Source organism: Phlebotomus papatasi, chromosome 2 (assembly GCF_024763615.1).
Source record: "Phlebotomus papatasi isolate M1 chromosome 2, Ppap_2.1, whole genome shotgun sequence".
Taxonomy (NCBI): domain Eukaryota; kingdom Metazoa; phylum Arthropoda; class Insecta; order Diptera; family Psychodidae; genus Phlebotomus; species Phlebotomus papatasi.
This window is the reverse complement of record NC_077223.1, coordinates 68383947-68404566: the sequence shown is the minus strand read 5'-3', so window position 1 is coordinate 68404566 and position 20620 is coordinate 68383947. Positions and strand designations below refer to the sequence as shown.

At 33.0% G+C, this 20620-nt stretch overlaps 1 protein-coding gene across 37 annotated transcripts in view; it reads left to right on the top strand.

Annotated features, from left to right (window-relative positions):
• The first annotated feature begins 3342 nt into the window (after positions 1–3342).
• Positions 3343–20620, top strand: part of LOC129803988 (myocyte-specific enhancer factor 2) — a 105396-nt gene continuing 88118 nt past the window's right edge. For 31 of the 37 annotated variants that reach the window (XR_008751924.1, XR_008751926.1, XR_008751928.1 and 28 more), the window contains exon 1: positions 3356–3736. The gene's annotated coding sequence lies outside the window, so the exon portion shown is untranslated. Of the gene's footprint in view, positions 3737–20620 lie in introns of all 37 variants that reach the window. The other 6 variants (XR_008751917.1, XR_008751925.1, XR_008751918.1 and 3 more) reach the window with 1 other exon arrangement.

The following is a 20620-nucleotide window of genomic DNA, read 5'->3' as shown; positions in this document are numbered from 1 at the left end:
TTTTGGTGTTTAAAATTTCACAGATATTGTCATTGAGTTGAGAAGCTTCTTAGTTGGTTCTTATTAAAAAATTGTCTGTGTGACTGAGAGTTCTGCTTTGAGAGACAACAAGGTTGAACGTCCATTCACCTTTCCATTTCCATTGGTTTCAGTTAAGACAATCTTGAATTATAATGCTCAATCCTCAGTTCTCATCAAGATGAATAAAAACAAATAACAAAGTAAAAATGTGGGCCAGATCGGGCTAGAAATTACGTAGATACTTTTTGGAGGTTATGTCAAAAATTATCTGTTAGTGACTCGCGCCAAAATCTCATGCGAATACATTTCTATAAAATATTGGGAATATATCAAAATTATTAGTTTAATTGTTAACAGTAATGACTATTTTAATCAATTAAACTAATATTTGATGTTGTTTGTGTTTTTCTCATACTTTTTTGCCACAAAATTCCACTGGACAAAAATTATTTCCACGAAACCCGGCAGAGCATACACCATGAGCAAATCACAAAATGTTTCAGGAGGTATCAGAACATTCAGTACTAATATATGTATGTTCTTTGGAAAACTCAGAATAAATAAAATAAGACAGAATTCAAAGCATATAAATCACGTAGAATACCAAATTGATATAAAATGCCGAGATCAGACATTCTAAACAAAAAGCAAACATTAATTTTCTTAAATTTCGTAAGACTTCTGCAACAGTTCTAAGAACTCATAAATCCATTTCCCCATTAAGATTTCCACGTTTTTTATTTCGTGTTAAACTAAGAAAAAACAAGAAAAGTCTTAAAATGAGTTTTCATTGATTTTATTAAGAAAAAGCTTTTTTAAGGTTTTCTTTTCCAACACTTTAGCGAGAATTCTATCACACATACCAATATACTTTCCTCTAAAATTGACATCTTTACGTATGTATCAGGTGAGTTTTTTCACACATATTTTATTTAACTGTCAAGAGCAATTCAGAAAAGAAATTTAAGGCGACCGTGACATTTGAATTCTCAACTTATGGTTCTTTCAGTACTACTTTACGACAAAGGTTTAACAAAAAAAAATGTTGGAAAAACCATTTTATCGATATGGAAACTATAAAATGCGACGTAAAAAAGAAATGTGGAGCTCCACAACCCCATATATTAGATTGGCCAGTAAGGCTAGCCATGACTAGAACGCTTGATTTTTTTCTGTGTAGTCTATAATTTTTCAAAAAACTTAACAAAATTGAAAATTGACTAAGAAGTGTACAATTTTGAATGCAATTAGCATGCATGTAATTAGCTGCAAAATAAGATTAAATTTTAAAATTTAACAATGGAAAATCGATTTAGGGAAATTATTGATGTTTGATTGCATAATATGGACGATATTTTATACTAGGCAGTTTTAATATCATACCATTTAATATCATACATGTGGTCATATTAGTAAAAAGGTATTTTTTTAAATAAAAATTTATCATATTATATACTTATTTGAAGTTCATTAGCCGAGGAACAATAAATATATTTCCATTTATGAAGAAAATTAATTAATTAATAAAATTAATTTTTCTATTACAAATGTTTGACAAATCTGAGTTGTCAAACACTGTACCAGTCGGCTAAAAGTACCTACGTCACTGGCAGTTCGCTTTGGCCCACCTTATACTTGAAACATCTTGAGTTCTCATCAGAAACAGGAAAAATTCCGGCTCCTATTCTGACTTAAACTGATGATCTTTCACTTGAAATTCTTTAGAGAGAAATACTTTCTAGAGAAATTTATGTCTATATTGAAGAGTTTTTCCTATACACTCAGTCCCGGGATTATGCACATTTTTGGGACCGGAAAAAAACGCGCGAAATGGCATTATGTATCGAGAAAATTTGCCTACCCGCAGGGGATTTCTTTTGAATAAATCAACCGTAGAACGAATTTCGCGCGGAGTAAAAGTTGTTCAAACAAAAACATTCAACTGTTTAATAGAAATGCATTAAGAAATAATATTTTTTGGCCAGAGAGTACTTCAATAAATGGTAAGAATATTTAAAAATTTTACCTAAGTGAAAGAAATTAATGTTTCATTCTGTGAAAGAAGCACAGTTTTTCAAATTTCACGCGTCACAAAATAGTATACATTCAGGCGTGTTTCAAAAATGATTTCAAAAATTGACTCCCAATGGTAGGCAAACTTGCATAATTGTGTGTGCATAATTCCGTCAGGTGCTTAATCCCGAAGTGCATAATGCCGGGACTGAGTGTACAAGCATAGGGAATTTGCTTCAATATGGATAAATTTGCCTAGTGTGTAGAGGCCATTATTGCAGTCGCACTCTATTTCAATATTTAGCAACACTATATAGCATTTGCACACTGAGAAATTTTCGTCAAGTTCAAGCATATCTATAACAAAATGGTATTTTTGTATCGCTAATAAATAACTTATATGTGAGAAGCTTTCATGAACTACCCTCTAGTGGAATTTTTTTCAATCTTGAAGCTGCGATGGGCGGGGGGAGGGTGACATTAGCTCTGACAAATGTGACCGGTTTTAGTGTAATTTTTTCCTTGTTTTCGTAGACATTTCACGAGATAACTCCAAAACTACGTAGGTTGCCAATTTAGGGTTTTCGGTTGTCTCTTCGTTATTAAATTGACTTTTATTTTGTATTAATATTTTTTGCTAATTCATTGTACAATAACAGAAAATAGCTAATAATCTAAAAAAAATTTTCGGCTCGCTAGAAACATATGGGAAACACAGGAAATGTCATGCCCCCGGTCTTAGTATTGAGAATGTGAATTAATTTTTGCAGTTTTTTTTTTGTGAAAATGAATGCTTTATTAATGAGTAGGAAATAATATATTTTCAAAATATTGTCCATCGATAGCTTCTACTTTCTGCCATCGTTCCGGTAGATCAAGGATTTCGCGTTGATCTGTAGATGCAATCCAAGATATTCGGCAGGATCATTATCCGATGAATATGGGTGAATATATTTGAACGCATTTGCAAAAATTTAATTTTCACATGTAGTTAGCTTGAGAATCTCATGAACCATAAGCTGATCTAGGCTTATCATTGATTTTTTTTAGATTAATTGTTGCAATCGGTACAACTTGAAAAATCCAAAACATAGGAGACATAATTCTTCCCAGGTATATTTTTCTAAAGGATATCAAAGGATGCATTTGTGAAATAAAATGTATTATTTTTTCGAAAAAAATCATAAATTTCTTTCAAAAGTGAATTTAATCAGTATGTGAGTGTTCCGAACACACGGTGGCGCATCGATCGTATGGGAGAAGAATTCCAATTGGCTCAGTGGAAAATGCGCGGAAGTGGTGCTCAAAGTGCCATCTGATGAGTGGGGCTGATATGTGTGGGTTCCCCATTCTAAAAAGTGTCAGATTGATTTTTACGCGAGGCGAAGTTCTCAGAGAAAATCGCTGGAAAAGTCCCAAATTGAGTGAGGAAAAGTGTCTGTAGATTGTGCAAAAAGTGACCTGAGGGTGTTGCAAAAGCGTGGGTGTATGTGGTAAAAGTTGCTCCTGTGCAGAGACGTCAGCATCCACAAAAATCAATTTGATAACATTGATTTTTTTTGCAAAAGAAGTGTCTCCATTTCGCACACACTTGGAGCCCACTTTTCACCCTCTATCACACCATTTCGGGTGGTACTGTGCAGTGAAACGGGAAGATAATGTGATGGGGATGGTGCTGATGGTCGTGGAAATATCGGATGAGGTGAGTTTGGGGCTAAAATGTTGGGGTTTTAGCATATGGAAAATTCGATTGATTAGCTCGCTCATAGAGCCCCCCCAAATTTCCAACACATGCACACGCAGCGATGCCAGCGCCACCAATACGGCGGTGAGGCGCGGGCCAGTACGCACACACACCTAGAATTTGCATACTTGTTGCTTTTGTATTTATTACAATTGTGATATCAAGGTCGCGAAGTTGCTTCACGCCTGCGTTTGTATGGGGGGGAAAATTATTAATATGATGACGCGATTCGCCAACCACTTCTTGTTTTGCCCCCCTCTCACTCTGCGGGCCTTTCTTGGGACACGGCACTTTTTTTTTGCCGACCAGGCACCCCCAGCGAAGGGCGCGCACTACCACACATTCACACCAGAAAACCCGGACTGGTCATCCCTGATAGTGTATGAAGTTACCGTGACGTCATCGTGCCCAATACACTATCATTGGACCTCTGATAAAAAGTTCCGTGGAAAATATTTTGATGAAGAAGCGCGAGCTTTGCAAATGTGTTCATGTTTTTCTCCTCACACATTGCCCCGGCTTTATGTGTATTTGGGCAAGTAGACAATTTAATTTATTCATCTCATCGAAGTGTCGCATAAAAATTTATCGACATTTTTCTGTTGTAGCAGACTTTGTTTTTTCTTTTTGTGTTTCTTTTTTTTTTTGGTTGGAGAAAAGCATGATTTTTCGCAAGCATGAAACATGTTTCTGTCGTCTGAATTATGATAAATTTGCTTGCTCAGCTTCAATGTTGCTTCTTCAGTACTTTTTTCCGCATTCTGCCCTTTCTGGTGGCAAAATAGAGCACTTTGAAATTGTTAGGTGGTTAAACTTTTTGTCAGAAACACTATAATTAAAAATCCGAAGGGTACGAAAAAAAATCTAGTGCGTCAAATTTATAACGAGATTGTAATCTTAAAAGATCATTCTAAGTTTTATTCTACCAGTTGCTAGGAAAAAATTGTTCCGCAAACAAAATAAGATTATAAGTAGGGGAACTGGAACCTAAAGTCCCAAATGGACTGAGGCTAATCCTCAAAAATATTTAACCTGCAAAATTTGGCAATCAAGGATTTGGTAAAAGAAATTTGTGTAAAGGCTGTTTAATTGATGATCTTAAGCCCTCAATGTATTACAATTTGGAATAAGTCTTTACAGCCAGATTTTACAATCTAAATATTTTCGAGGATCAGCCTGAGTCTATTTGGATCCTTACACAGAGTTCTTATACTTATGAAGAGTTTAAGATTAGCTCGAGTGTCTTTGGGCCTTACTTTCTCCGGGAAAGTTTATTTAAATCACAGTAGGTACCAGTAAACATCCTCATATTGATTGTAAGGGCCTTGACAGACCTAAGGATTAGCCGAGAGATGGCTTAGCATAATAATATTTGAAATAATGATTAAACTTCATTTTCATCATTTTTCACTAAGTCGTCTCTCGGCTTAAGTCGTAAGTGTGTCTAGGGCATAATGTTCTAGACACACTTACGACTTAAGCCGAGAGAGGACTTAGTGGAAAATGAGGGAAATGAAGTTTAACCATTATTTCGAATATAATTACGCTAAGCCGTGTCTCGGCTAATCCTCATGTCTGTCAAGGCCCGAACGGAAATATCCATGTTTTCAAAAATGCCTATAGAGTGAGCAAAATTACTAATGCCTAGCGCATAATAGATTTTGTTTATAAACATGTTTTCAATGTTTGCTATGAGAGTGAGATTTACTAGATCTCACTCTCACTGAAATGTTAAAAACATGTGGTTTATCCCAGTTTGAGAAAGTCTGGATTTTCTAAATAATAAGTTTTTCATTTTGTAATCTGCCCTAAGCAAAGTTTTAGTAGTAATAGAAGTAGTATTTTTTTCTTCGGTTCAGCAGCACTAAAGTATGTAGTGCTTATGTCACAGATCGCATCGCCCATTGGCCTGATTCATTGGCTATACTGCTTGTCTAAAATCCATGAACGCTCAATTGGATCCTTATGTCCTAGATACACTTACGACTTAAGTCGAGAAACTAAGCACATAAGCACTAGCACGACATACTTTCGTGCTGCTGAACTGAAGACAAAGTTACAACTTCTACTGCTACTAAAACTTTACATAGGGCAGATTACAAAAATAGTGTAATCAACTCTGATAAATAAGATTGTGTTAACAAAAGGGGTGGCAAAGAGTCCCAGGCTTTGCGAAATGCTCGATTCGTAAAAGTAAAAGTACTTTCGCATTATTTACCGTTTTCCGGTTATCAACCGATTTGAACAGATTCATAAATCTCTCAAAAGATCCCCCAAAATAGTTTTAAGAGTAATAGAATTGATTTTCAAATAAAAACTAGTTATTGACTATGAACCGGTTCATTATCGGTTCAGAACTGATTGGAATCAGTTTGGTTTCATACGAAATTCCAAGACTTTTCCAACGAGCCCAAACATGACTCCATTCGCTTGATAAATGCGCTCTCTAGTGTCTTTTCAACCATTGACCTTGAAAAACCGTTATTAGAGTTGATTCAACGGTATTTTCGTATATGGACGAAATATCCGCCTGGGTAATTTCTAAAGTTTCTAAAACATATCCAAAAATGAAAAAAAAATCGCACAACGCGTTTACGAGCAATCCCAAAAAACATGGTTTCGGAGGGGAAGGGGAGGGGTAGGGGAAAATGAGGGGCATGCTAACGATTCTTGGGTCGACTTATGTGGGGGGTCCGCCTTAGGTTCCAAGTCGCTATCTCTTACCGTTTGACCTCTAGAGCTGGAGACAGTCGGACGGACAGACGGACAAACAGCGTAACGACATTTCTCAGAAATCGTCTGAAACGTGAAGATTTGTTGAGAAAAGTGGTCTCCGGGGGGTGGAAGGTGGAAATTTTTGGGGGGTGAAAAAATCAAGGGATTATATGCTCTCTCCGTGGAGTTCGAGCAGTAAAATTTAAAATAAACTTATACAGTGGGACCTCGATAGAGTCAACCCCCGATAGAGTCAATCTCCAATAGAGTCAACAGCTATTTTTTTTACTCTGCGGACTCCGATAGAGTCAATTTGGACCCAAATTCACTCCGATAGTCAACTTTTCCATTATTAATGAACTAATAATATTGTATGACTTTTTCGAAATTAAAATCAGTGTTTTGGTGTATCAATGTAACGTTTTTAACACAAGGAAAATAATATTATGATAAAATTCGTACATTAATCGTTTAATCAATTTTCGACAAAATAATATTCTTTTCGCGATTTTAAGCGTTTTGACCGATTGAAAGTTCTCTTGTCTTTTCTTTCTTAAGATTTTTTGATTAAGCCCTATGATCCCGTATGACGTGTTTTCCTATAAGCACAAAAAAACATTTTAGTGAGAAGAGGAAGGGTAGGGAGGAAATGAGGATCATAAAATAATAATAATCCCTAGGTTGACTTAATAGGGGGTCATCTGAAGACTCCAAGTAGATATCTCTAACCATTTAGCGCCCATTTTTCAGAATAAGAGAAAAAATAGGAAAATTGGTTTTATTACTCTTTCTGAAGTTTAGAGCCATATTTATCTAATAACGAAAAGAACAACTATCAATCTCTTCTTTCATACAATAAAAGTTTAAAATAAATTCTAATTAATAACGTTAATTGCATCAGAATTTTCAACAATTATCTACCGTTGCTCTTCTAAAAGAAAAGTGAAAAAAGAAATCCTTAAGTCACCATTTCCATAGCTTAACTTCGTAGATAGACCTTAATATTATCATGTACAGTAATTTTCATTTAAGATACTTACTAATAATAAAAACATTCTGTAAAATCATTCCTTAATCTCCAACTTTTGCCCAAACATACGATTTTTTGGATCGCAGGGTGTAGAATTTATGACTTAATTAAATAAAAAATTCTACTATCGTGTTAAATTTATCAATTACCTAGTACAAACATAAAATAATACCCCTTTATATCAAAATTTCACATTTTAATTGATTTTTTCGGACTCCGATAGAGTCACTGAATCCAATGGAGTCAACAGGTCTGGAAATAATTGGTTGATTCTATGGAGCTTCCACTGTTTTTGTATCGGTCGGTTATCGGTTTAGACGATCTCCAAAACATGTTCCAAAAGGGTCACGTTAAGAGGGGTAATATTTAACATCTACCAAAAGTATCAGAACAGAACATCCAAAATTAACGGTTTATTTTTGTTATTTTTTTTTGTGACTTTGTTAATCAATCGATCAATATTAAATTTTCAGATGTTTATTATACCTTGAGGAATTCAAAAATATTTTTTATTTCAATTTTGAAAATAAAATGGTGTCGCAGCAGTAGTGCGCGGACTGAATTTTATTATAAGGCGGTCTACGCCTAGTAGTATAACTCGAATAATTTTTATCCGATTAACTTAAAATTTTCAGAATAGCTGCTCAGGTTAAGAATTACTTTTTTTTTAGAAACAATTAGTTTTTTTTAAGTTGCTTGTCAGTTTTGTAAATCCTATTTGTTTTCATAGAAAATCTATGTAAGCAATGATATATGATGATATGTCGATAAAAGTGGTTTTGGGGTGATCGAAGGTGAAAATTTTAAATTTTAAAATGTCAAATATTGAGGGCTTATTGCTTTCTTTGTGAAGTTTCAACAATAAAAGGAATTCCACCAAATTCCTTTTCTTATTTGCCACCTTTTGCAATAGACACAGCACATTACTAAAGGATTTTTTTTTACCGTGCCTCCCCTCTTCACCTGTTTGTAAAGCATTTTCCAACATAAATCAAATAGCATTGTTTTATGATTTGTAAGATGTATGTATGATTATACAAGTGCCTATACGATCAGTTAACTGGGTTCCTACTAATTTGTCTCTCGGTTTAAGCCGTAAGTCTGTCTCTTGGTCTGCTTAGTGCATTAGCAGGGTTAACTTATGTGGGGGTCCTCAACTTGTTATTTCTTACCACTTGGCTTGTAGGCTGTGTAACGAACACACGAACACTCAAACCAAAGGCGGAAAAAGTTATCTAATTAATAGAATTAGTTCTGATAAGCTTGTAACGGGATTTATCAAAGCTTTTGGATAAAAATTTAGATGCGTTTCACATCTACTTCAACGTGTTTTTAATATTTAAACAAATGTTTTTGTCGAAAAAAAGCTGTAGTATAAAAGTTGTAGACTCTCAATATGACGCAAAACCATATAAATTCTTTTTGTTGACATTATCACAGTGCGAGAGGGAGATAAAGTCACAAGATATGTAAAGTATATCACGTGAAATGCCAGAATCACGATTTAGATCACAGTTTCGGCTAATAAATGTCCAAGAACTTTTGGTCAAATTGAAAGAAGATTAAATTTTTTATAAATTTGTATAGCTTTACTCATAAACACTTTCTCTTGAGGTTCTCTATATGGATCTCTACTTAATTTTCGTTAATTATCAAAAATTGATTGGCATTTTTTTCATAGAACTGAATGAATTTTACTTCATAGAGTGTTATCTTAAAATTCTGTACAGACTGATTATGCTGTCTAGAAGAAGGAAAAAGAAACAAAAGTGAGTTGCGATAAGAGAAAACCGATAGAAATAATACTTAAACAAATCATGGGATTAATTTTTTTTTTGCAATTTCTCCACTTCACACTGTAAATTTTCGAAGAGGTCAATTTGCATAATTAATATCCATAATACAGAATTTTAATTAATTGTATTCTCTCTGGCTTTGTGTTCTAGTATTTGCTTTTTAAATAACAATTCTTTGCTCGGGTATTTAAATAATATTTGTCGCTTCAATTAGTGCAATGAGCCGTGAAAGCCAGTCTAAACATTTAGAAAAAAATGTTGGTAATTTATGAACTTCAATGCTTCTTCTATTTCTTTTTGGGAGTGTTTGCAAAATTTGCAAAAAATATTCACTTATCAATTTCTTCATTTCTATGTGGTAAACTGATAAGGATTTTATAGTGAGTATAGGATAACATTGTCATACATTGTGGAGGCGAAAAAAAATCGCGAAAGATTTGCTGAATAAAAAATCGTGTGAATCTCAGAAATTTGAATCTTGGCACGTTGTTAGAATTTTCTCTTCGAAAAAAAAAGTTATTTTAATGTTTTTCCAGTGAAAAGTCCTCTAAGATTGAAAAAAAGAAAGAGAGAGAGAGAGAGAGAAAATGTTGTACAGTTTGTCTCTTAAAAAGAAAATTTTCCTCTCCATCTCGCGTGTGTATAACATTTTGTGCGTGAAAATGACGCACACAATTCTGATTGATTATTCTGCAACTGCCTTCCCCACACTCTTTTAGCTGAATTTCCTCTTCTCTCACTCATTTCCCTTATTTTATCCAAAGTGGGAAGTCCTCTCGGAAAAATAAATTCAATTCAAAGAGGGTGGATTGATGCTGAATTAAGTGGATTCAGGAGGTACTTAATTGCCAAAAAATGATTATATCCCATGAGACATATCCATATTCACAGTAAACGAGACGGATTTGTTTAATATTATAAATTTATAAAAAAAAATGCTGGATGGGAAATCAATTAAAAATATATTCGATCCCACAACTTTTTCCACTCTTCTCGAATAAATTGTATTATTTGGTTCGATTTGTTTGGTATTTCTCACCTGAAAAGTGTATCAGAGGCAAAATAAGGATGAGGTATGAGGTGGTGGGGAGAGTTTGTGATTGAAATATTGGCGGACAGGTGATTATATGAATGCGTTTGCTGATCAGATAACACTCACACCATATTGTGAGCTTTTCTGCAAAAATATGCAATTGGAATGATAGTGTTATTGCCTTTCACTGGCGCACTAGTTAAGGGGTGGAAAACTAGTATTTTTTTAGAGAAGTTTTACTGAACATTCCGCAATAGAATAAACGCTTATACGGGCTTCAGACCTAAGGCTTAGCCATCTGGCTTAACTCCTCTAATTCCTTATCAAGCACGATTTTTAAAGAAATTGTTGTTTAGAATTGGATATTGAGGGTAAATTATCCATTAGATTTTGAAAAATCATTAAATTGCTTATTATTTAGTTTTTTGAGACCTTCGGGAACTGGGCTAAACCTCCATCCAGTCTGAAGCCGGCCTTATACCGGCGTCAGACTGGAGGTTTAGCCCAGTTTCCGAAGATCTCAAAATCTTAAATAGCCTCCAATTTTATTGCATTTTCTGAATTTAATAGGTCATTTGTCCTTAATCATCCAATCCTAAGATAATTTTTTCATAAAATTTTGATTGTTGAAAAATTAGAGCAGTTAAGCCATGTGGCTAAGTCTCAGGTCTGAAGCCCGTATTACTCTCAAAGTATATTTTGTTGAAATTATTTTTTTTTAGTTTGTAACCGGTTTTAACCGGTTTTAACCGGTTTTGATTTGTTAAGAATTTGAAGATATTTTATATCTATTTAATTTTATCCTAATCGGTCAATGACTTTACCCTTCTGAGAAATTGGCTTTTGACTTGAAAAATCCAGTAAATGGAATAATTGTGCTATTTCAATGAAAAATTAAAAGGGTCAACCTTTCTCCTGAATATTGTTTTAGCACATGACTGTTCTCAAGTCTTCGTCGTGTTCCAAAATCACCAAGTAGTCGTGACAGAAACTAACTAAAAGAAAAAAATTATAATTCAGAAGTATTTGAGAATAGTCATGTGCTAAAAACTGTTCAGAAAAAACATTTACCATTTTCATTTTTTATTGGAATAACACCATAGAGCGGACTTATTGGGATGTTCAAACAAAATGTTCAGCTACACAGTAAAAAATTGTGTGAGAAATAAAGTTGTGTATGGGAAAAGTTGTGTAAATTCACAAGCACTATGGTTGTAAATTGTACAATTACTATCATATTCGTAGTACGATACTAACATAATGCTAGTAAAATTATGTATTGTGTAAGGAAATTTGTGTATTGGAAAATTTGTGTGAGAACTGTCAAAATTTCATTGTTTACTATTGCAATTTTTCTAAGATTTCAGACAATTTTTGCATTTTTAACTGCCTAATTGTCTTCTGGAATCATTCATTGGGTTCTTAAAATGTGCCTCAGTCGTGAAAAATTAGGAATAATTATGTAATAACAGGAAACAGAGGAAGCATCATGTAAATTAGAAAAATTGACGATGCAACTCTTGGACATTTGCTGAAGAGAAGTAAGCAAGTCGGTAGCGCAGGCAGAAAACACGAGACCATCAACACAAAGATTATGGGTTCAAGTCTCAGACTCTCTCTTCTTTTTTTTTCCTTTTTTTATTCTTTTTTTCTTTTTTTTCTTAGTTTAATACCGAGACATATCACAGATAATACAAATAAACCGAACAAAATTGCTCTACAATCAAAATTATAGACAGGAAGCCATTTTAAAAAATTGAAAATACACAACTTTGCCAATACACAACATTGCCAATACACAAACTTCACAACCATAGCGCTCGTGCAAAAATTACCAATCGTAGTGGTTGTAAATTTTTTTACTGTGTAGTCAAAATGATCTTGATCATCGAAATGTACAATTTGTCTCAATACAATTTTTATCCTCATTCTTCAACTTATAATCGAATTTTCGTCCATTCTTAGCTGTGATCTCTTTAAAGTTGCAGGAAGGGAATCTCAAATACTGTAAGTTTATGAGCTTTTATCCCTGATTTCATATATTTTATCTTTTTAAATAATTTGAATAACAGAAGAAAAAGTTCGGGATATGGAAACTTCGTATTTTACATTTCGTATTTTACATGTTCGTATTTTACATGTTCGTATTGCACATTTCGTATTGCGGAAACTTCGTATTCTATTACATTTCGTATTTTACCATTTTGTATTTCACATTTCATCTTTCATAAATTTTGTACAAAAATCGAACAGGCGCTACTGATAACTTTCCAAAGCATACATAGAATTTCCCTTTGCCTTAACAGGCGATACAGATAACTGCCCAAAGCACAGAAAATTTTCCTTTGTCCCAACTGGCGATACAAATGACTTCCCAAAGCACAGAAAATTTCCCTTAGCCACAAACTGGCAATACTAATAATTAGAGCTTGAAGTTCGACTTTAAACTCAGACCCGAGGTGCATAGCGCCCTTAACCCCATAAAACTCCAATTCTATTATTTTATTGGTTGATATGCTTTTGTAAAATGTATAGCAGACGAAATGTTCAATTTTTGTACAAAATGTATGAAAAACGAAATGTGAAATACGAAATGGTAAAATACGAAATTTACTAGTATATACGAAGTTTCCGCAATACGAAATGTGCAATACGAACATGTAAAATTAGAAGTTTCCGCAAACCAAAAGTTCATATAAAATTGAGTAATAAAATCCTTGAAATATATCCAAATCAAGGAATGAATGATTCTTACTAGGATTATACGGATTTCAGACCAACGGCTTAACCGTATTTCTTAACTCGCTTAACTTCTGTAAGCTTTTAAAAGACAACATTATTGGAAAAAACAATGATTTGGGCTTGGATATTAGGGACAAAACTATCCATTAGATTTTAAAAATCACTAAACTTGGTTATAATTTACGTTTTCGATACCTTAGAGAATTGAGTTAATCCTCCAGTTTGAAAGCCCATATTAGGATCTCTTAAAAGGGTGCATAACCTACTTTTGTAAAAGGATTGGATCTTAATATATGTTGGGTAACTGTACCAATATTTGGCATAATTGCATGCAAGGGCCAAGGTCTTAAGTTTGAGGAAGTGTAATATTTTTAATACAAATGGATTTTTTGATACTCCTTTTTAAGGAGGGTTGCTTGGACTATCGTATATAGTATATCGCCTTTGTTTTCTCTAAAATCATTCTCAATACATTTCAATTTAAAAATATATACATAGCTTTGGGTAATATTTCGGCCACCTTGATTCTCATAGTGTCTTCCCCATCCGAAATTCTTCGAAAGTCTTTCCCGTCATCTCATTTGTCGAAGCTGCATTTTTTTGTTTTTTTTTTTGGTTTGTATAATCTCTAAAGTATGCAAGAACTAAAAATTCATGGAAATTTTGGGGAAAAAAGAAGTGGTCGAAATTGCAAGCTGGCCGAAATTTGGTACAGTTACCCTATTAATATTTATATCAAAATCAAAAATTGAGAATTATAAATATTCGATATCGACATACTAAAAATAATTTTAACGCTTATTTAATGCGGTAATCGACTGTATAATGATGTTCTAACAATAAGTTGTAGCATTTTACATAGCATATTATTTTCATCATCAAATTTAGAATCTTACAACCGGTCTGTGTTATGACTTTTAATTTCTTGACCTTCTTTACACTGACTTCTAACTTAGGTCAAGTATAGGGCAAATGGCGTAATTTTTCTTTGTTTTTTTTTTTTGCATTGAAAGTAGTGAACATTTGCATAATAAAATTTAAAATTTATCGATTTCATAAGGGATGAATTGTTGAGACACAAAATTTTGGCAGAAATAAAAAATGGTTGAAGGGAGAGATGATGAGATATTCGTACAACATTATAAGCTTCTGACATCTTTTCGATACTGCTTCAAATCTTTGCCGAAACCTCAAGTTGTTGTCTCCATTCTCTCTTCAGTACTCTCTCTTTGTACTTTTACGACGTTAATGGTTACAAAAATTGGTTTTTGCGGGTATTATTTTTTTGCAATAAATGATTGTCAAAATATGTTTCCACAACCCAATTGATCGAAAGACAGGTTTTACCTCAAATCACGGCTTCTGAAATTGTAAGGAATTTTTGCAAAATAAGTGTTTCCAAAAATGTAGTTTTAGAAGGAAAGGTTTAGTGGTAAAAAATACTATTATTCGCTTCCCAAAATTAGTTTAAGGTTTAGGATTCTGGAAGACCATAAATAGGTAACTCTACGGTTTAGCCTATACGTCTGGCTATAGATGGAAAAACAACGATTTGTTCCTTTCCTCAAAATGTCATTATTCCAAAATTTTCTTGTGAAAATTATTCCAAGGGTGGCTTTGAATAATGTTCTTGAACCATGTTTTTTTTGGGGGTTGTTCGAATATGTTAGAGACTACCTAGGCGGACATAATAACGGGTTACCTAGACTAATAAAGAAAAAGGATTCTACAGAGCATATTTCTCAACCGAATGTTATCAATCAGGTTTGAAAGGATGAACGTTGGAAAGATCTTGGAATATCCGATAGATATCAACCGGTTTTAATCGGTTATGAACTGGTAATGATCCGATTCATAACCGATATAGATATTGTGTGTGATTTATTAATCGAATTGAATCGATGAATAGTAAATGATGCGAAAGTACTTTTGAAAGTTAGGGTGGAGTAACCACTTATCGCCATGTTTATGAAAAAGAGGAATAAATTTTATTATAACTTTTGAACTCTTATTACAAGATAACTCAAATTTGACACAAATCTACTTAGATGAATTGGCTCTAGATTCGTGAAAACAGTAGTTCTAGAATTTAACGCTGGACTACTTAAAAAATTGATTTTTATTAACAATGCAAAAGTAACCACTTCTCGCCACCCACTTGAAAAGGTTCAAACTCGATTAATTTATTAGGCAATGTTATAAAAAGAATATATTCAGCATTTCTTTTCCCTCATGATCACCCTATTATTACTCACTTTAAATGATTTTTCTTCACTTTTATTTGAGAAATCAATTTATAGGTCTATTGCAGAAAGTAAACAATGCAGATTTGACAAATGAGAATGTATGAAGTGAAGTTAGCGTCGCCTATTGAAAATAGGTGGCGACATATGGTAAAATCAATTCCAGAATATAACCACTTTTCGCCATGCCTCATTTTTATATAAAAATGATATAAAATGAAATATTAATTAACTAAATACTAATTTTATGTATTCCACAAGTGTAATTAAATATGCAATAGACAAATTATTTATCCAATAAGGTATTTTTGCTTGATGAAAATTTGATGACACTTGGTATATTTGGTAAGAAATATTGGATTCGCTGCACTTGCTTAAAATATTGCTCTAAAAAATGCTTAAAATCGTAAATCCAAAACGAATAATTATTATTTTTCGACTCTATACGTAGCAGCAATAAAAATACAAAGAACTATACGGCTCATTTATTTCATAAATTGCGAAAAATAGCGATTTCAATATAAATGGCGAAAAGTGGGGCCCTGGCGAGAAGTGGTGATTTCACAATACCATACTTGAATCAAGAGTTCGAGAATTTTGCTAAGAATGGGACGATTTGCAACCCCTTTTTATGTAATAGTTTGATTTTTTTTTATTATAAATAAGGCATTATTTTCTGTGGAAAATGTCTCCTAATATAAAACTTAACAAATTTTATAGTCATCAAAAAAAAAGTCGCCCTTTCAAATGTGTTTTCCAAATTAATAAGAAATTATAAATGATGAGGAAATTTCAGCTGTAGGGGACGACTGGGGCAAAAGGTCACAAAGCGGATATTTTATTTTTTTTACAAGCTACCCGAGGGCCTCCAAAATTTCTAATTAGCACAGTTTTATAGGAAATTTACCGCTCTACAACTCTGTGAAAGTAATTTTCTTCTACTTTGTAAGGAAATATATTTATCGAGCCGCTTTCTGAAAGGTAATTTTGTGATCATTCTCAAAAATGCTGGAACAAATAAGTATCAGGCATAAGATACTAGGGGAAAGCGCGCTACCTTCGGACGATTTATGCTTCGCACAAATCACTTTTTTCAATGTGTTATAAATGGATTTGGCCCTTTATAATATTATATTCTAATAGCTAGTCCAATGCTTCAAATTTTCAGAAAAAACTATGGGCGAAATCCATAAGGAACGTAGAGAAAAAATAGAATTGTCCGAAGCTTGAATCGTCCGAAGGTAGCGCGCTTTCCCCTATCACATTTTGATTCGCTTTATTACGGGATTCCGTAAATTTAAGTAAAATACCTAGATTACATATTTTCATAGGAAATTTTTCTTCTACACTTTTGTAAAACATCGTTTTCTCTATCTGAGCGAGAAAAGCGCATTTTAAGCTATTTCCCAAAAAACACACAAAAGACTGCAAATCGTTTGACCAATGCAAACAATAAGCGGCGACACGTAGCATTGACGTTTATTTTCACCGTGGCACATCAGAAATTGTTTCGGTTTTTGTTACTTTTTGCTCTATACCTTTTGTTACTTTTTACCCCAAGAGGCTATTTTTAATAAAAGGATTTCTGAAGAAAAGAACCTTTGTGAAAATCTAAAATAGATAGCAGATTCGTATTCAAAGAATATACAGATAATTTGGGAAATATTCACCAGTGCATCAAATTTAATATAAGTAGCCAATAATTGATATCTTCTGCACGGAAAATATTTAAAAAATATGGCTAAAAATTTCGATATTTTTTATTTTCTAAATTCCTTGTTCAAATTCTAACAAACTTACGACTTTGAAGAAGACCTATGGAGGCTATATATGGAAAATATTTTAGGCCGCTATCTTATTTATCTTGGAAGATATTAAATTTTAAAATTTTGGATTTGTGACTTTTTGCCCCAGCCTTCCCTACTATTCAGCTTTTTAAAGATCTTCAGTAGACCAAAGATGTTGTATAGAAATACTACTTTTCTGCAAACTTGTGGATAACTTTAGCACTGTGTATAATTTATAAATCTTTTCTGTTTATAGAATATTTCCTTTTTTCTTGCAAATTGACAATAAAATTAACAAAATAGTCCTGCAATGTAATCTCTTTTATAATATGAAAGTTCCAAGAATCTGTTCAATTTACCAAAAGCATTTTAAAAGAATTGTTTATTGTACCCATTGTAATTTGGAAAACTTTTAAATTACTGTGTTATTTCCGTTTATTAAATTTCTTGATACACTTTATTAAAGTTAGTGCTTCATGTTGGATGAATAACAAAAATTGACGCCACATGATAATTCATCTGAGTTGTGATTTTGTGTGTGAAGCGCGAAATAATTGATATTGATTAGCACAATTATCACTGACTTCTCAAGATGGTGCTGTGAGAGGAAGAAAAATCACAGACATTTTTTTTTATTCATTCTTTGCTATTTTGTGTGATTTGTTTTTCTTATGATACTTTTTTTTCGGGGAAGAATTGTGTGTCTGGGATACTTGAGAATGAGAAATTGTTTACCCCCACATGACAAGAGGAGGAGGGTGTATTATGGAAAAGTCATGAGCTTTTCCGAATATCTCACCATCAATCGATGTTGCATTTTATATTGTGTGAATTCACTTGCATTTAAATGGGATTTGCAGAAAAAGGGAATTGTGGTTTGATGTTGCCATGCGACTTGACATCAATTTCTGTTTTTAAATGTCCCAATGACAATATTGTCTTCAATTTCCGCTGGAAATGAGAAAAGAAAAGGGGTTTTGCGAAAATGGGTATAAAGATTCGTTCATTCTATTTGAAGTATATTCGGTTATTGACACAATTTATCATGAAGTAGAATATATAACACGTATATTGCCTAATTTGTCGTCGTTTTGGTTCATTTCCGGTTTCCACGCAACGGAACTTGTGGGATGAATGGGTGGCTTATGTAATGTTATAGGAGAAAAGCAGAAGTTTTCCCTCTCTCAGGATACTTCAAAGGAGGGATTATCTTTTCGAAATGTTTCCTTTTGAAAATAGATACTTAAAATCTAAAAAAAAATATTCTGAATATTCACTAAATTCTCTCAATATTTATCAGGATATTGTAGAAATAATTTTTGTATTTTCACTTAAAAATTTATTTCTCTTAATTGTGTCAGAGATATTTCTCTCTTGAATTAATTTTTGGGGGGTTGAATCTGTGTGGGAGGGGGTGGAAAAGTGATTGAATGAGAATGAAAGAGATAGAATGAGAAAGCTTCACAGGGAGAAAATTGAGCTTTTTCTCTCGAATGTGTGGGTGGAAAAAAGGGAGAAAAGAAGAAAAGTTTGATATCAAAAACGCAGAATTGTATTCTTCATTTCCAAACATCACGAAAAGTTGACTCATATTGATTTTACGGGGAAGAGAATAAGACACGATTTTTTTTTGCCTTTCAAAGTATTTTCCACGCTATATGTCGCTGGTTTTTTTTCGTGCTTTAGCTATGTGAAGTACCCAACAGATATATCTACATAAAAAAAAACTGATAAGGGAAAAAGAAAAATCTCAGCGATATTTATTTCAATGTGACAAGAAATGTTTTGACTTAGAAGGAAAGAATGTGGTGAAAAAGAAAATTTGTATACAGGTATGTCATTTTCTATAAAGGTCGTTTTTTGTATATATATATATATATATATATATATAAAACACTTTGTCTACTCTTATGATACATTCACAATTTTTTATTTTATTTTTTTTCTGCTTTTTGTCCAATATCTTTTCACCATAAACCGTATATATATACCTACTTTTCCCTCTTTTGAAAATCTTGGCGTCGTTGCTTGAAGAAAATTTTCAAGGCGAACAGAGATTGAGAAGAAATTTTTCCCTGTTCTCGTGTGTAGGTGTATCAAAAAGGGAAGTTTTTCGGTGAAAGAAGCACTTTTCCTTCTTGAACATTTTCACGTGATTTCCCCTCATCGTGCTTGTCGACAAATGATTTTTCTTCAATGTTACTTTATGTCGTAAATTTCCATGTCTTTCATCCAACAAATTTGGGTAAAGGATTCGCTCTTCAATAAAAGATCCTGTTCAGTTGAGTTTACTCAAAATTGTGTTTTACAAGTTTGACGAGTAGAGAGGGTGGGGGAGAGGAAATGATTCATAAATTTGCCAATTTTATGGAATTGACTAAATTTTTGATAAGACTTTGCTCAACATTGATTTCTTTGCACACGGGTTTAAATTCAGCGAAATTGCGTATAAAATGGATATAATATTTTAAGCCGAATTGGTTTAAAATTTGTAAATTTGAATAGATATTCTCTCTTTGATTGTTACAAAATTTATGCATTGAATTCTTTTATGTCATACTCCATTCATATACATCTTCATACCTTTTCTTGTAAGTTATAAGAGTGTAGGGGGAAGTAGGGCACCTTTGAAGTGGGGCAGCTTTGAAATTGGGTTTTATCTCATATTTTTAAATGAAGTTCGACCCTATTTAATTTAGCTCAACAAACCAATTGCATAGCTAAATTACATCATGATAAAGCACAATTCCATTTAAAAATAAGAGAAAAAGCCCAATTTCAAAACTGCCCCACAGTGGAAAGCTTTCAAGTTTCGCACACATTGTGGTTTGGGACACTTCATATTTTTCTTATATTCTTTTAATGAATCTCACCTATCTATGGCAATATATTTTATTAGCTGTCCTAAGTCACACATTTCCTGAAAAAATAGGTCAGACTCATTAAAGGATTATGGGAAAAATATGTAGTGTTTGAAGCCAGAGTGTGTACGAAGCCTAAAAATCTATCCCTAAGCATTGCAGTTAACTTTCTCAATTCTATACTAAATTTTAAAGCCAGCATTTTTTAACAGGTTTTATTTTATTTGAATGGTTAACGCTCCTACACAGAAAAAAATATTTTGTAAAAATGTTTGTAAATGTTTGTGAATTCCTATGGGGGAGTTAAAAAATGCTCGTGAATCGTATAACCCACAAACAAGTTCGTAAAAGTTTGTACTTTTTTCACAAACATTGTTCGTAACATGATCATTTGACGTACATTTTTTATACTTTTACAAACATTTGTTCGTAAAAGTTCGTAAACACACAAAAAATGTTCGTAAAATTTTGTCATTTGTTCGTAAATGTTCGTAAAATGTTCGACAGGAAAACAAACATTTACGAACAAATGACAAAATTTTACGAACATTTTTGTGTGTTTACGAACATTTACGAACAAATGTTTGTAAAAGTACAAAAAATGCTCGTAAAGTGATCATGTTACGAACAATGTT